General features: G+C 37.3%; 1 protein-coding gene across 30 annotated transcripts in view; it reads left to right on the top strand.

Annotated features, from left to right (window-relative positions):
• DTNA (dystrobrevin alpha) overlaps positions 1–12,486 on the top strand; it is a 410,388-nt gene that overhangs the window by 193,866 nt on the left and 204,036 nt on the right. For all 30 annotated transcript variants that reach the window (XM_074022611.1, XM_065533928.1, XM_045377700.2 and 27 more), the window contains exon 2: positions 7,251–7,375. The gene's annotated coding sequence lies outside the window, so the exon portion shown is untranslated. The remainder of the gene's footprint in view (positions 1–7,250; positions 7,376–12,486) is intronic.

The following is a 12,486-nucleotide window of genomic DNA, read 5'->3' as shown; positions in this document are numbered from 1 at the left end:
AAAAGGAGATTTTCATCTAAGAAAACCTGAGATACTTACGTTTAGTGATTATTTGTGTAGGTAAATACACGATGAGACTCTCATTGGTTTCTCAATTGTATTTTTTAAAAAGATACAAAATGAGATAATCACTCCCTTTAAAAGTATATTCTAAGAAAGTGACTCCTATTTTTCTGATATTTTGGGATGCCTGAGTTTTGTACAGTAGCAATTTCTATAACAAAATAAACCTTAATATAAAAATGAAATAGTGACTTACTGCTTTACCCTGAAACGTAGCTGACATGTGTTCTGTGTGAATGTGTGTATAAAGTACGTGAATAAAATAAAGGATCATTCAGCCACTACTGATGTCTCAGATCTTCATATGTATCATATGCTTTAATGAGCAAGTTGAATAAAAATAATTTCATAGCCATAAATGGAGGAAGTATTCATGCTGAATATGTATAGATTGCTAATAGGACATAAAAGTTTCAAATATTAAAACAAAATTATATATAGTTTACAGTCCCTCAACTACTTTCTTAAAAATTATGATGTGTGTGTATATATGCACAAACATATGCCTGTGTGTGTGTGTGTGTGTGTGTGTGTGTGTGTGTGTAACTGGAAGTAAATGTATAAAATCTTCATAGGGGTTTCCTGTGAGGTGGAATATGGTTGATACTAATTTTCTTCACAATTTATCGTATTTTCCACATTTCCTAAAAGGAAAGTTACTTTGATTAAAACACACACACACACACACACACACACACACACACACGCACTTTAAAAACTCTATGTTTGTTGTCTCTTATCTATTTTTAATAAAACTTGATTTTTAATAAGTATTAGCATGTAAGTCCAATTATTTTTACATTTTGTTTGTTTGTTTGTTTTTTGAGACAGGGTCTCACTCTGTCACCCAGGCTGAAATGCAGTGGCACAATCTTGGCTCACTGCAACCTTCACCTCCTGGGCTCAGGTTATCTCCCACCTCAGCCTTCCGAGCAGCTGGGACCACAGGTATGCACCACCATGCCCAGCTAATTTTTGTATTATTATTATTATTTTTTATTTCTACAAAATTTCTGAGATACTTAAGTAAACTTAATCACTGGGGTTTTGTCATGTTGCCCAGGCTGGTCTCGAACTCCTGGGCTCAAGGGATCTGCTTGCCTTGGCCTCTGAAAGTGCTGGGACTACAGGCATGAGCCACCTTACCTTTTAAAAATGCAAGTATCATCTCGATAACCAACTGTCTTAACCTTACAATAAAATGCAACAGAAAGATACACAGAGCCAGTCTTTCAGAAATTAAAAAAAAATGCTGTGCAAGAAACAGCTGGTAAATCCTTTATAAACCACCTTCATTTTTCTCAGCACCTTTAAAACAGTTGACTGGATACCCAGCTGAACTGAGATTGACAGGCAGGCCATCATATTATTTCTTAAGTGTTCCTGAATGTCAGCAGGTCTTCAGCTTTGTGGCATGAAAAATTCTACATTCTTTGCTGAAGGTATATATTTTTTCCTGTTGACAGCTATTTTCTACAAATATTGTTCTCTCTGCCTTATCTTACTTTAACCTAAGTGATAAGGTACAACTTTTTATCCACTTCTATTGGCGAAATATCAAGAATAAAACCGAATTCTCTGCTACTATCTTATACTTCTCAAATATCTTCTTGCTGTCTTGTTAAGTTCTATCAGAGATAAGTATTAAAGTAGGTATCTGAAAAGTGAGGCACAGTAGTGGCCTATATGGATACCCAGAATTGTGAAGTACACACATGTTTCTGCAACCATTGGGCTGTGATTTGATGGAAACAAATTATAGATGCACAACCTCTTCTGAGATTAGATTAATTTCCCTGATTATTTGTCCAAAGATTTAAAAACTTCACAGAAATGAGGTTGCCGCCCAGCATAGGAGCTGATGCAGCCAGTCTCAATGGCACTTTCCTTCGGGCCCAGAATCCCTAATGGGAGAGGCCTGCCTGACTGTGTGATCTTGCCCTTCCGCGAAGGTGCCACACTGGATGTGAACAACTAAACTGTCACAGCCACAGCCCCTTTATCCTAGGGGCTTGAAGAAATAAGCTATGCCCTTAATAGGAAGTAAAGACACCCAAGACATTTCTGCCTCTCATACTGAGCTCTGTGTCAACAAGAACAAGTCCTTAAAATAGAGAGGATGCCTAAGCATCCAATAGCACTAATTCTGTTTCCAGCTTTTAACTGTCCAAAAAGCCCATTTCTCAGCTGTCCTCTCCCTGACTCTGACTTAATATCCTTGCGTCTGGGGTGATTCTGGGTTTAGTCCAAGGGCCATGATTCCAAATCCATTTTACTACAACTTTCTAAGCCACTTTGACGTTCTTAGGCCGATAACTAATAATCTGGTGAAATTACTTGCGTAAGTTTATACTGCAACTCTGTACAGGAACCAGATGTGAAAACATGAGCTTCGTGTTTGCTAACTGTTCCACCATCAATCATTTATTCAAACAAACATTTAGTGATGATGGCTATTCATCATTAAAAATTATGTGCTAGAGATGATGAAAAAACAAGCAATAAGTCTCTGCCCAGAGTTGCACATATTCTTATAAAGGGATAAGAAAATTCACGGTAATTTAAAATGATAACAGGTGCTGCAATGAAAGACGTCCCAAGAGTGGTGTGGCAACACTCAGGACTGGAATACAGAGAGGGTCTAAGAGCACAGCTGGGAGGTGCAGGAAGGAATTCACGTGGTATATAGAGTTGCAGGAAGCTTCAAAAGGGAATTTAGACTTACCTTGTTCAACTTCAGAGGTCTGGATGGGACCTGTGGTAAAATTACAGAATAGTATTAGGACTCAAAGGAACTTGGACCACCTACCAGGGTATCTCAACCCGGGTACAATCAACATTTTGGACTGTTCATTATTTGGCTGGGGGTTGGGGGGTGGTAGTCCTGTGAATTTCCAGATATTCAGCGGCATCCTGACCTGTACCTACTAGATGCCAGTTGCATGTACCCACCCTGCACAACCAAAAATGTCTCCAGACATTGTCATGTATCCCCTGGGGGCAAAATCACCCTGATTGAGAACCACTGAACAAAAGTCACACCCTCAAAAGAAGTCCTGGAGAGCACCTTTTTATTCCTCCTTTTAATATTTAGGCTACCCATTCTTGAATAATAATGAAAGTAGCTAAAATTTCTGCTTGGATTCCTTATATTTTTAGTGTGAATAAAATAATCATGAATTCTTCAGATTGTGATGAAATTATTTTTAATATGGTGCAAGTTCACAGGGGTAAGAGAAAGGAAATGGAACCAAATATTTATAAGAAAAAGAAGACAAATTTTAAAATAAGAAAGTGTAATAGGATTTTTCTTTTACTACATTCTTGCTAATCGTATATTTCACCCTATCTTATTTATTCTATGTAGAAATAAAATCATCATCTAGAAGCTTTAATCTGACTTGCAAATCTTTGTGCGAAAGAAAAATACAAACTTCTCAGATTTAAATTTGGTGACAACCAAAAATATACGTTCATTCATACATTTATTTGTTCATGCAATAAATATTACTGCAGGCGTACTGTGTGCCAGCCATCATTCTAAGCATCAGGTGCACAACAATGAAAAAAGTTGCTGCCTTTGTGGAGCTATATTCTGGTGTGAAGAGACAATGAATAAATAATAATCAGGTAGTGGCAGTACAGGGGAATATATCAAAATAAACAATAGAGAGTGAGGACAGAGCGCTATTTATGGTAGGAACATCAGTCCAAGCATAAATAGGAATAATAACACAAAGGTTAACTCTTCTCCAGTCTAATACTTGGCTAGGTCCCACAGAATCTGGGTTGAGAGGACTACATATCCCAACTTATGTATAATAAGTGTGTGATAAACATGTATGCTTTACCAAATCCCACCACTACAAATGATTATTGAGCCTCTATTTAAATTGATATCATTGATATGAAGATCACTACCTTTTTAGGTGGCCCATTCTGTTTTTGCGTCCTCCAATTTGAGGGGGTCCTCTTATTAAGCAAAAATGTGACTCCTGCAACTTCTATCCAACCTATATGCCTAAAATGCAGCACCCAAAATAAATGAAATACTTCTTTCTTTATGGTACTCTGTGGTAAGACACTGGCTCCTAACTCCAGTCCAGACCCTGGCTGAAAGCTTTTATGGGAGCTTAGTAAAGAATACAATATTTTTATTTTATACCATGACACTAAAATTTAATTTCTAACCACAAGTCAGCCATCCTAGAATTTAAGTTAGCTGACCTGTAATTTAAATAAGAATTTAAAGAGAGAAGGGGCCAGGCACGGTGGTTCATGCCTGTAATCCCACCATGTTGGGAGGCTGAGGCGGGCGGATTGTTTGAGCTCAGATATTTGAGACCAGCCTGGGCAACATAGCAAAATCTCATCTCCAAAAAATACAAAAATTAACTGAGTGTGGTGCTGAGCACCTGCAGTCCCAGCTACTCAGGAGGCTGAGATGGGAAGATTGCTTGAGCCTGAGGAGTTTGAGGCTGCAGTGAGCCACAATCATGCCACTGCACTCAGTATGGGTAAGAGAGCAAGACCTTGTCTCAGAGAGAGAGAGAATGGAGAAAGGTATCATTTTTATTCCCACCCAATGTTCATGTGACAATTTTGCTTTGCAAGTGTCCAGTAGGCTGCAGGAAGAGTAGAGTAGGATTGATGCCTTTAATTCACTAGCCACTTGGGAAGCTGCCACCCTCAGGTGAAAGAAAGAGTAGAAAGAATTGAGGGTATTTAACTCTGCATACTCTGGAGTTGCCATGCAGGATAGAAGCCAAGAATGGTAGGGATGGATCTGCCTCCAGATTAGACAACTAACTTCTTTTAATCATTATCTGTGGTATATGGGGTGAAATGGGGCCACTTCTTGGTAGAAGAGGAACAGCAGAATCTAAAGCTGGCTTGTGATCCAGAGACCACCCAAGGTGCAACTTTTATGAATCATAGATCCTGGTCAAGATGTCAACCTGGACCACCCATGTGGTACTTTAACACAGTGTCTCTATCTGAGCATTGTTTAGGCTCCCTCCAAATCTACTGCAGTCTAGAGTAACCCATTGGACCTGCACAAAGAAAAAAGAAATATGCAAGTCATCCTTCCCAAAATTGTCAGGTACAGGAGCAACAACCAGCAGCCAAATCCTAAGAGGTCCCTAGAACAATACCAGGTGATTTCTTGAGTGATTCTACATCACCAGATAGAGCTGGATATAAGTTTATCTCACTTTATTATATACATAGATATAGCCTAAGGTGAAAATATAATACATTAGATTGTATGCGATTTTCATTTCTTTCCAGGTACTATGGCTTAGAGAGCTGTGTTCATGAGGAGAAATATTTTTAATATATAACTTATTCTCAGATATATAGGTCTAATCTACTCCAACTCCAATTTTAAAAGAAATAATAGCATGTACTTTAAGAAACAAAAAATATCTGAAAGTACTACTGTTGTAATAATACATTTAATTCAAAGAATGTCAAACAGATGTGTGTGCCTAGAATCATAGCACGGGGAAAGACTTGGGTCCGAATGTCACAGAACAGTGGTTAATTGTGTAGTGAATGTCTCTTTATATCATATTAAATTGTATTAGGTCATTCTCACACTACTATAAAGAACTGCCCATGACTGGGTAATTTATAAAGGGAAGAAGTATAACTGACTCAGTTCCAGATGGCTGGTGAGGCCTCAGGAAACTTACAATCATGGTGGAAGTGGAAGCAAACACGTCCTTCTTCATGTGGCAGCAAGAGAAAGAATTGCCGAGCAAAGAGGGAAAAGCCCCTATACTGTCACAAGAACAGCATGGGGATAATAGCCTCCATGAGTCAATTATCTCCTATTGGGCCCCTCCCATGATATGTGGGGATTATGAGAACTACAAGTCAAGATGAGATTTGGGTGGGGACACAGCAAAACCATATCATAAATAAACCTCACGTAATAATGAACATGCCTGATAACTTAGATAAGAGGGGGGGAAGATTTTGTTATAGAATTTTCTTTATGTACCTCAAATCATAGGAAGCCTGAACCCAGTCATGAAAGCTAAAATAATTATTGTGTTCATTTTAGATAACCTGGGTTGGGAGAGGAAAGCATGGGGTGGGAGTCAGAAGCAGAAGGCACCCATCACTCAGCAAAGGTGCAGAGCTGGGTTCCTTCCATCCCTTTCCTTTCCATCCCCATTGCCACAAGATGCCTTGTCCCTTTTACTTTACTGTGTCCCTCCTCCCCACACTTTTGCTGCATCTTAACATGAGATTCCCTAAGCTTCAAAGTTTTGCTGCTTCAAGCCATCTGGCACCTGGGATAGTAACACCAAGCCTGTTTGTTCACAGGAAGAAGCAAGGAGGAAAGGGTGAGGAGGAAGAGAACACTGGGGAGGACTGGCTGAGGGGAGATGATGAGTGGGGTGCCTGGGTCACTCCCAGGCATAGGGTTGGGGATCTTGGGCATTGGGGAGGGCAGTCTAGAGCTGTGTCTTTCAGTTCTTATTTAGAAATTTTCTCAGAAGGCAAAAGCATATAAAATCATTCAGCTTAGTTAAGAAAAATTAACAGCCAATCTTGTGAAATATTTACAATGTATATGTCATTACTATACAACATAATCATATGGATTATTAAGTAACATTAGGTTGCCTTTGTAGTCCACCTTGTTGTAGTCCACTCTTACAGGGTATCTACTTAAGACTGCTCAAGCTCAATCCATCAGAGGAAATGTTAGTCCAAGCGTTCTGATCTTAGTAGTACTTTACTTGGCTTTAGTAAAAATTGTGGCAATAAAATATTCCAGAAAACTATCTGCTTGGAAAACAAAGAAGATTCCATGTTTTCCCATTTCTGGTTTTACAATCAACTAAATCCATAGAGCTATATCAGGAACCCGAGGTTCCAGGTCACTCTCTATCTTTAACCAGCTTTTAAATCTTGGATGATCACTTCATCCCTCTGGGACTCACTGTCCTCATCAGTGAAATGACTTCTACCATAAATGTCTATTTTTATAAATATTTCTTATACCAAATGAAAAGCAAAGTTCCAAATTGCATACGTTATTAGTAGAGGATATGGGGATTTATAAAATATCATATGTTCTAGATCTGCCAATTCTGGCTTCCTGTTTGTGTAATAAATATAGAAGTGTGAATTGCTTAGCTAAATAAAAGTCTGCTTTCTCATTGCAGATAAATAGGATTTACCAATCCTTGGATGAAGTGCTTGGGAAGTCTTTAAGTGCCATAATCAACTGCCATTTCAAAGAATATAGATGGTTTTGAAAAGTTCATGCTGTCCCTTCATTGAATTTTAGGTGAGTGTGTTTAAGACAAAGAACTTAAGATGAATATTGAACTGTTTCTCTTTAAAGTGATCCTCTCCTTTGCCTGAAAAGAAAATGGGTTTAAATATTATCAATGCTGAGGGGGAGCAAGATGGCTAAATAAATATTATCAATGCCTTTCAGTTTCGCACCTTTAGTGAGGTTCCAGACAAAGACTTACTCTCTTTATTTTTTGTTTATTTATTGTTAGTATTATTATCAGAAACCATCTGAACTGTGAGCTCTATAACATGGAAGTTGTCTTGACCATCACTTCCTGGTTTCTATTAAGCAAATGCCAAAATGCTTCATTCTATTCTAAAGGTTATATGATTTGTAAAATATAAAATGTATTTAATATCAGAGTAATAAACCAGAATGAGACAAAATTTTTGATGGCATAAACTGAATGAAAATTTGATGGTGATAATAATGGTTTAATCACTAACAAATCTGTGTTTGAGATAGGGATAACATTTTAGATGCTGCTTATTGGGAGATTTTACTTAGAATTAAAAGTAGGGCATGGTTGAAGGCAGGTGTGCTAAATTTTTAAAGTGCTATGTACAATTAAGCACCCCCCACACACACACACACATTAAGCTTTGTTTTGTCTGGCCATAAAATGGATGAATAAATATATTTTACGTCATCATATGTCATCACCTTTCCATGTTAGAAAACAGAAGAGCCTAAAATTGGTGCTTTAATATTAGTCTGATATATGCCGTCGCCATTTTTCAGCAGAATAGAGGGGAATGGAGAAAGTGAGTGGTGGTCATATTGAGGATATTGTGTGGCTTTCTACCTCCTCCTAAGTCTAGTTTTCAAAGTGTGGCTTTATTATGTACTTTGAAGAAAGGTGATCTTCAGAACACCAGCATATACCTATGTTTACAATTCCAATAAAATAATGCAGCTGACAGAGCATTGGCCACTGTCTAAATCTAATCTGAAAGGCAGAGATGCTTCCTTAATACTTTTGATTAGCTTCAAAATGATGGCAAATAATGCTTTCATAAACTTACGCGTGTATAAATTTGGTTTATGGAGATTGGATGTAGAACTAAAATGGTAATTCTATTTATTTACAAGATGTGTGTTGAACGCAGTTCCCAGAAGCTAAACTTGGTGCCCATCAAAAATACCAGTAAATCAGTTTGCCTAGTGTAACAGTTACTGTAGAAGAAGAAAATGAAAATGAAAAACTTTTTTTCTGAATCCTTTATTTTCCACGTGTGCCCATCTGTGCCTGTTACCTTCAGGGCCATTCCTTGCCCTGCCCCACCTCTGTTCATTCCACAGGAACTGACCCTATGGGCTGTATTTTCCAGCCACAGCCTCCCCTCCACTCCTACACCTTACCTCCAGCTTCTTCCAGTGACCCTGAACCCTGAACCTCATTGACACCACCTCCTCCCTTTTATCCCTTGAGAATCATGAGTGATAGTGCCTTTGGCTTCCTGAGACTGCTCATCTTTAATTTGATTCACCGTTCCCAATTTAGCTTCTCAGTTCTTTCATCTTTGTAATCATTTCCTTGTATTAAAGTTTATCATTTTAAATACTTAGAATGTTTACTTTTCCCTTGGTTGAATCCTAACTAATCCATCAATACTTCATTAATTTCTTCCAAAATTATTGGAAGAAAAATGAACACGGATTACTTGCTGCTTAAGAAAACAAATGCTTCCTAAGAAATTAAATTTAAATGTAAAGTTGGGCAGGGTGTTTTTTACTTTTAAAATACTTTATACTAAGACATTGAGATATACATACAAAGAGGTCACAAGTAAGTGTATATCTCGATGAATTTTCACAAAGTGTATACTTCCAATAAGATCAAGAAGTAGATTACCAGTGCCCCCAGAAGTCCTGCTCATGTGACCTTCCAGTCATTCCTCCAACAGGGGAAACCATCGTCATGGCTTATATGACCACTAACTAATTTTGCCTATTCTAGAACTTTATCTAATGGAATCATACAGTGTGTCATTTATTTATTTAGTAAAATTTATTTGAGAGCAATTTAGGTCACCCAAAAATTGAGTGGAAAGTACAGTTTTTATATATCTGCCTACACACACACACACACACACACACACACACACACACACACAATGGGCATCCTCCATCAGAATGGTATATTTGTTACTATCAATGAACCTACATTAACCCATCATCACCTGAAGTCCACAGTTTACATTAGGGTACATTCTTGGTGTTGTGCATTCTATGGGCTTTGACAAATGCATAAATGACATGTTTCCATCACTGTGATATCATACAGAATAGTTTCACTGCCCTGAAACTCCTCTGTGCTCTGCCCATTCATCCCTCCCCCGCACCTCACTCTCATCTTTTCCCTGGCTCCATAGTTTGACCTTTTCCGAAATGTCATATCGTTGAAATTATACAGTGTGTAGCCTTTTCAGATTGGCCTCTTTCACTCAGTAATATGCATTTAAGTCTCCTTCATGGCTTTTCATGGCTTGATAGTTCATTTTGTTTTAGTGTTGAGTAATATTCCACTGCCTGGATGTACCACATTTAATTGGTGTATTCACCTATTGGAGGACATTTTTGTTGTTTCCTTGTTTTGAAAATTATGAATAAAGCTGATGTAAACATCCAGGGTAGGTTTTTGTGTGGACATAAATTTTCAACTCATTTGGGTAAATATTTTAGGTTGGTGCAAAAGTAATTGCGGTTTTGCCATTACTTTTTGATTTAACTACTTTTGCCCCAACCTAATATCAAGGAGTGTCATTGCTGGATCATAGGGTAAAAATACGTTTACTTTTGTAGAAACTGCTGCACTGTCTTTCAAGGTAATTGTATCATTTTGCATTTCCACCAGCAACAAATAAGTGTCCTGTTGCTCCATATCCTCTCCAGCATTTGATGTCAGTGTTTTAGAATTTGGTCAATCTAATAGGTGTATACTTCTGATTTTAATTAGCAGTTCCCTAATGATGTTGAATATCTCTTCATATGCTTACTTTCTATCTTCGTATCTTCTTTGGTGAGGTGTCTGTTCAGATCTTTGGCCCATTTTTTAACTGGGTTGTTTTCTTATTGTTGAGAGTTAAAAGTTCTTTGTATATTATGGCTAATAATCCTTTATGACATGTGTCTTTTGAAAATAATTTCTCTTATCTCTGTCTTCTCTTGTCATTCTATTGAAGGTTTGTTTTTTTAAAAAACTGAAAAAAAATTAAACTTAATATATTTAAAACTATATCCTCAGCTGTTGAATATTGTAACATTAATTCATTGCTGTTAACACAATCATTGTCAAGTTTCCCATTTTGCATATCAAATTAATGGGAAGATTTTTAAATTTTCAGATATATCCCAAGTATTATTTTTATTTTTAAAATATCCTCATTTCACAAATTTTACTATATATAGTATAAGAACTTCTTAATCTCATTCCAACATTCACATTTAAATCAGTTTCATTCCAGCATTCACATTTAAATCTAAAGCTTCTGATTTACTTCATTTTGGTTCTTTTCACCTACAGTTGAAAGATCTGACCTCTCTATTTTAGTAATGGTTGTTTGCTACTTGAAGATGCTTTATGATCTGAACATTTCAAATTTCCTATAATAAATACTGGATGTATTGGAAAGCAATGTGACCAAGATCCCAGTGTCTGTCTTTCTTGATAACTAATCAGTTCACTCTATCTCAACAATTCCATTCGTTCTAAAGAGATTCCTTGGTATTAAAGTCACTTTTCACTTAATCATTTTGGTACTTCATTTAGTTATTTTAAATAGAAGGGCCTTGCTATTTTCATTTCCTTCTCATTTATTTATGTAGACGTGTTCCTTTTCAATCTTGTCTCAGAGGTCATCTCGACTGCTCATCTGTCCATTTTAATGTACTGTGGTTGGACTCTAAAGGACATGGTGTTCCTTCTACCAACAATTTTCATCTATTCAACCAATGTTAATGTTGAACCTGCAATGCCTAATTTAGAATCCTTTCAGACAATGTGCAAATGCCATCATGAGCAGAATGTCTAAAACTCCTTTATCATCCTAAAGCTGAGAGACACAGGTATGAGGAGCTTCATGATACAGTTTAAGACAATGAATAACTGATATTGCCAATACAAGTCTTCCCCTTATTTGATACAGCTCTAAAAATTCTAACCATTAACATTTCTCTCTAGCTTATATAAATGAGATTTTATAAAATTATAATTTTTAAAAAGTGCCCTTGGATGGAAAAATGCACCCATTAATTATATATACTACATAATATGTAAATCTAATGAATTAGCAAGGAAGAGACCCCTGAAACAATGGTACAAACATTCAGCTCTGGAAGTTTTGGTACACATATGTAGGAAATGATCACACCAACTTTATGATGTTGCCTGTTGGGTCAAGGGAAACACCTGACATCAAAGATAACTCAGGCTGAACAGATCTTAATGTCACATTGGGAGAGAGGGGTGAGAAGAGTTGGAGGTATTAGTCCTTACAATAATGAACAACATTGTGATGGGAGATTTTTTAATATATATATGTACTTTAGGTTCTGGGATACATGTGCAGAATGTGCAGGTTTGCTGCATAGGTATACAGGTGCCATGGTGGTTTGCTTTACCCATCAACCCATCATCTACATTAGGTATTTCTCCTAATGCTATCCCTCCCCTTGCCCCTCACCCCCCAACAGGCCCTGGTTTGTGATGTTCCCCTCCCTGTGCCCATATGTTCTCATTGTTCAACTCCCACTTATGAGTGAGAACACACAGTGTTTGGTTTTCTGTTCCTGTGTTAGTTTGCTGAGAATGATGGTTTCCAGCTTCATCCATATCCCTGCAAAGGACATGAACTCATTCTTTTTTTGGCTACATAGAATTCCATGGTGTATATGTGCCACATTTTCTTTATCCAGTCTAGCATTGATGGGCATTTGGGGCTGTTCCAAGTGTTTGCTTCTATGAATAGTGCTGCAATAAACATACGTGTGCATGTATCTTTATAGTAGAATGATTTATAATCCTTTGGGTATATACCCAGTAATGGGATTGCTACGTCAAATGATATTTCTGGTTCTAGATCCTTGAGGAATCGCCA

This window comes from Macaca fascicularis, chromosome 18 (genome assembly GCF_037993035.2).
Source record: "Macaca fascicularis isolate 582-1 chromosome 18, T2T-MFA8v1.1".
In the NCBI taxonomy this organism is placed as follows: Eukaryota; Metazoa; Chordata; class Mammalia; order Primates; family Cercopithecidae; genus Macaca; species Macaca fascicularis.
This window is presented reverse-complemented; position numbering and strand designations above follow the sequence as displayed.